At 38.5% G+C, this 5,641-nt stretch overlaps 1 long non-coding RNA gene across 1 annotated transcript; it reads left to right on the forward strand.

The window, feature by feature from the left end:
* The first annotated feature begins 1,195 nt into the window (after nt 1–1,195).
* Nucleotides 1,196–2,370, forward strand: LOC308409814. Its single transcript, XR_013974085.1, has 3 exons — nt 1,196–1,276; nt 1,784–1,866; nt 2,193–2,370. It is a non-coding gene; the product is annotated as an uncharacterized lncRNA (long non-coding RNA).
* Nucleotides 2,371–5,641: the final 3,271 nt, after the last annotated feature.

Here is a 5,641-nt window from a genome sequence, read left to right on the forward strand (position 1 = left end):
GGTGAATTAGGGCTATACTTGCCGTGTTATTGACAGGAGATCTCATTACAACAAAGAAGCATGCAGAGATTTAGCACAAAGCTGCAACAGACTTCTCATTTAAAGTGGCTATGTAAACAGAATAGATGCACCTTTATATCTGAATGACATGAATATATGTTGCTGGATTAAAAAGTATAAACTCCAGTTTCTTTTTAATAATTTTCCTTTTTTAGTCCCAGTTTGATTAAAGTACCAAATCTAAATGATTATGAAGAGCTCATGGTTTGGGTTCACATCGTTAACTAAATGCTAAAAGGCAAACTTCTCAAATCAGTAACAGGCTTCCCATCTGCTTTCATAATGACTATTGTGATTGGTGCTGCAACAGCAGCACAGTTTTATTCTCATGGCTTCTGATTCAAATTCAAATTCAAATTCAAATTTTATTTGTCACGTACACAGTCATACACAGTACGATATGTAGTGAAATGCTTGGACAACTGCTCGTGACCTAAAGAAAACAAAAAAGGAAAAGGCTATGAATAAGATAGGAAATAAATATGAAAAATTAAAAAGGGTAAATTCAGTAGTGGAGGACGTCTTTCAGCCTAGAAGAGTCAAAGCATCCGTATGTAACGAGATGGGACTGCATGACTAAAAGATATTCTTTGCAGAATATCTGATCTAAGGCAAAGTCACTAACCTCCTTCACTTCATGCATTTATTTACATGTTCCAAATGTAATAACTGCTCACAAGCGTAACCTGCCTGCTGAGTAAGCTGCATATAGATATGATAATAGCAAAAGATCAGCGTCAATTAACAGAGACACATAAAACATCATGAAAGAGTTGCTCATTTAACGGGAGTCCTTTAGCAATCTTTTTCATTATGTTGCTGCTTGGTGCACTTTGTCCACTGATGGTCAGACGTGATTGTTGCCATTCATCATTTTCCACCTGCCTGAGCCTGAGCCACATTCATCACTTCCCACCTGCCTGAGCAGAACTAGCCTGCAGAATCACAGAGCCCAAGTGGGAAACGGAAAATCACAGTGATTGAACGTCAAGGGAAGCAGATGTCAAACTGGTATTGGCCTGGAATGACACACAGGCCCCTTGCTTTCTCCTGTCACTTTAAAGTGGTAAGTGACCTTCAAAATAGAAACACTACACCATTACTGCTGTACTGTGAAAGTCTGATGGTGAATGCTGACAGATGAGCAGTGGGGCGCTGAGGCCGCCGGAAAGCAGCTGGATTATTAGGTGTGACCATGAAGACCTTGATGAACTCGGTACAGTAAAATCCAACATGCATTGCTAGCTGAATTTGTTTGTTTGTTTGTTTGTTTGTTTGTTTGTTTGTTTGTTTGTGCAAAGAAACAAGAAACGGACTACTGCTATGGTGATAAATATAATCATCCCTTTAAACGTAAAATCGTATGTGCCTTGAGGCGACTTTTGTTGTGATTTGGCGCTATATAAATAAAATTGAATTGAATTGAAAAAGAATCACCTGACATATTAACCTTCGAACATCCACCAGGTTGTTACTGGACTGGTTGCTATATCAGGCTTTTCTACTCTGTCTGAGCACTCAAAGCTAACTCATTCACCATCACACCCATTCACACAAGCACCCTGATATATGATGCAGAATATAAAAAAACTTATTTTACAAAGGTGCTCGTATTGTTCCCGAGAGCACTCTGTTACATATGTATTTCTAGTGCTTTCATTTGAAATGGAATCAGGCCTGAAGGAAAATCCCTACTGAGATTTCTCTCACCTTCATTTTTCAGCACACCTTCAAGGAACTAGTGGAGTCCACACCTCAGTAGGTCAGAGCTGTTTGACCAGTGGGGACAAAAACTACATTAGGCAGGTGGGTAAAATGGTATGTCTGATTAGTGTGTTAGAGCAGCATGGCGTTGTAGCAGCAGAGTGTTGAACTGGCCTGTGTGGAGTGCAGACCTTTCACCAGCTGAACATATCTGGCATGTTGTAGCACGAATAATACGCCAAAGATCCAGTACTGCTGAGCCAGTACAATCATTCAGTAATGTCCTGTATTATTTACACTGGGACAACAGTAGTGCAGTAACTATGACCTGTTACTGCCCTGGTATGTAAGACTCTGCCTGTTGCCTTCATATTAAATCATTTTTTGAATAATCATTTTTAAAAATATTTCTTCACATTATTATGCAGGCTGCAAGTAGAGGTGACATGGGCTGCGAGACACAGACATTATAATAATTGAAGAAGCTTCTTGGATGAGAGGTGAAACGTCTTCAAGCAACTTAAAGAAGTCCAGACGCTTTTCTTTGCAAGCTCCTTTGACTACGATGACCTGGATGACTGAGAACCTCTGCAAGTATCATTTTCAAAGACCTGTAAGAATTTTGTTGCATTTCTGCTGCTTTGCTCCTACTTTATTCCTTTCACTAGGCTTTTTTGTTTGTTTGTTTGTTAGTTTGTTTGTTTTGGGGGTGTTGTCACATGACACAAACATTACTGCAGTAGATTACCACAGCTATCTGAGTCAGGCACTGAAGCTGTGATTGTCTTCATTCTTCCATTTTTTGTGACTTTAATAATCAATTGTCCAATAAAATATGTATTAGTAAAATTCATTTACAAATAATTTATTTAGAAATTAAATTAATAAAGTAATAAATTATTATTGTTATTATTATATAAAATGAATTATAAATATAGAAGTAATTAGTCCTTTAATAAATGCCTTTAACAAAGTGAAGTATGGGGACAAAAGGGGGGAACATAATTCTCTGTTGCATCTCTCCTGTGCCGGTTTCCCATACCTGCAGCTGAGGAATGGCAGAGTACTGACAAGGACACAAGCCTCTGTGTTTTACCGTACAGCATTTCCAGAGAGCAATGACCGCTCATCAAGATCAGCCAGAGATCAATCCCATCTAGAGCTGTGGTTGAGACCAAGATATGGGAACAGACAAAATAATAAATACCTCAATTTCAGGTAGATGATGAATAGAGACTGTGACAGCGTTCACATTCCTGAGCTGTCCTGTGGCTCGTCCTGCAGAACTGATAAATCCAGCTGTGCAATTTCCAGAAACGATACCAATTCACAACAAGAAAATGTATAATCTTAGAAAAATACTGGCGTATATATGATGTGTCTGTCAGAAAGGGTTCAGGGAAATGACCATTTTCACTTTCTGACTCCGTGTGTCATCGTTGCATTTTGGCTTTTCTTCACTTTATGTTTCATTCAGCTCAGAAACAGAGTTTACATTTTGTTAAAGAAGGTAACTTATATCATCATCATATCAACCCTTTGTTCTCATATTAGGACATTTCTTTAAAGCTACTTTCTGTTCAAAAGGACTTTGTTACATTGGTTTATACTTGCCAGATTCAATTAATCCTAAATAGCTAATGAGGAAATAAATAGCTAATTAATAACTAATTAATCCTAAATGTGGCTGTAGTCATTTGTGCTGTTTTCTATAACTTAATCCTGTAAATATTATATATACACAACGTGTAAGTGCAAATTGAAAGAAAACATCCATTGGCTCAATACACTTAATGGTCCCAGATATAATTCATGAAACAAGTAAAAGTACAGATATGTTCATCCACAGACGTCCTTCTTAATATTTTTAACCAGCTTTTGGGCATAATTGTAATTGTGGGTTGAAAGTAAAACAGATTAGGAGGTAAAGTCCTGGACACAAAGTCAAACATCACTGAAGAGGTGTCTCCTGCATGTAGTCCAGGTGTGGGCAGCATGGTGCCACAAAGGTGATTCTACCAGCTGGTGTTTTGGCTTTGGACAGCTAATGCAAGTAAAAAAAAAGTTGTCTCCTCTAAATTGTATCAATGTCATGTGACTTGTGTGACTGGAGACATGGCCACGCCCCTTTACGTCCTGCCTGCACCACTGGAAGGAGATGTCTGCCTCAAACTTGTACAAGAGAAAGTAAGTAAAATACCTCAGTTAAGAGATATTAATGAAATATTTTGTACATATGTTTTCTAAAGGGTCTGCTACTAATATATAATGAGAATTATATGGCTGCCTGAATTAGTGATGGTAAATTTGATTCTTTTTACTGAATCAAGTTTTAATGAGTCACTCACCAAAGTGAATTGGATTTTTTGAGTCATTTGATTCACTGAGTCAGTCGACCAGAGAGTGCAAAAAATGTAAATTTTCACTCAAACTTAATTTGTTTCTCTTTACATGTAAATCCCACTGCTAAGATGAATGATTCTAAAAAACAAAACAAACTATTTTATAGAGCAAAAAAGAGCAAAAACATTTCTAAAATTAAGCAATTTCCTATCAAAATTGCTTAAAAAACATTTATCTTGTTTATTTTTATTTTATTAGTATTTTCCTTAAATGTGTCAAATATATATTTTCTCATCTAAATGTCCACTGAGCTATGAGCCAGGGGGCGGTAATGCGCCTTAACATTGGTTGCCAACCAAGAAGATTCAGCACAGGAGGGAGGGGGTGAGTAGCTCAAATGTGATGTTAGCATGTTAGCAGAGCGTTATCTAGCTTATTTATAAGCTAGATACATTGCTGCTAACAGCAACAGGGATGAGTCAGTGAATCAGTTGGGCTTGTGAATCATGATTCATGAGTCAGTAAAGTGATTCTCGAGTATTGAACGATTCGTTCATGATTCGCGCATCACTAGCCTGAATCTTTTCACCATAAGAAGAGTAAATGTAAGCACAGCAACATTTGTTGCCGCTAGCATAACACATGTTATGCTAGCAGGTTTTAGCTGTTTATTCTTTTACCTTTTGTTTTTTTCTTCAAATTTGTTGAAACTGGTTCATGAGACTGTGAAATCAATATTTAGATTTTTGTCACTAATGGTACCCTACTGCCATGGCTAGCAGGGCAAGCTGTGTTGAATTTAACGAGGACCTAAGGTGCTGGCAGCTGAGATGCAGGTGAGTTTTATTGAGAAGGTGGTGATACAAACAGAAACGGCGAAGGCATGGAGGAAACTAAGCAAAACCTAACTGGAAAAAACTAACAAAACAAACCTGAAACCTTAACTGGCGACCCGGGGAGATAACTCAGGGAGATACACAGATGATCCAGCAACGCACACGAGAAAACACAGGCCTTAAACACAGGGTAATCAGGGAATGGAAGACAGGAGGGAGACATGGCTGGGATTAATTGGACATAACAAGTGTCTCGTTATGTGAACAAAATGTTCACAAAAGGCACGAGAGCGCAGGGAAAATTCCAAAACAGGGTTCATAAAACTAAGAAAAACAAAATACCAGAGCTGAGGGAACAGAATGTCGAAAACAAAAGGTTCATCAAAGGCTCAGGAAATGTTCGAAACACAAATCATGTCATGGTCTGGGTGTGTGGCTGTAAAATTGGGCAGGGCCTACAGCCCCCCTCACCTGAAGCTGATTGAGGCAATCAATCTGCTGCTTTAAGCTTTAAGCTGCTTGCTGACACTGCTTCCTCGCCAGTTCATCAACTACCCTATGTTGGTAACCAGGCCTCATGCTTCATGTTCATGAATCTCGTGTTCTAGTTACTCCAGGAAAACTCCATCACACTGAACCACTTGTCTTGGAAATCTGGTTAACCCGCCAGCTCTCGGAATCATCTCCGTGCCTCACCT

The sequence above is a fragment of the Rhamphochromis sp. 'chilingali' genome (genome assembly GCF_963969265.1).
Source record: "Rhamphochromis sp. 'chilingali' genome assembly, chromosome: 14".
NCBI classification, from domain to species: Eukaryota; Metazoa; Chordata; class Actinopteri; order Cichliformes; family Cichlidae; genus Rhamphochromis; species Rhamphochromis sp. 'chilingali'.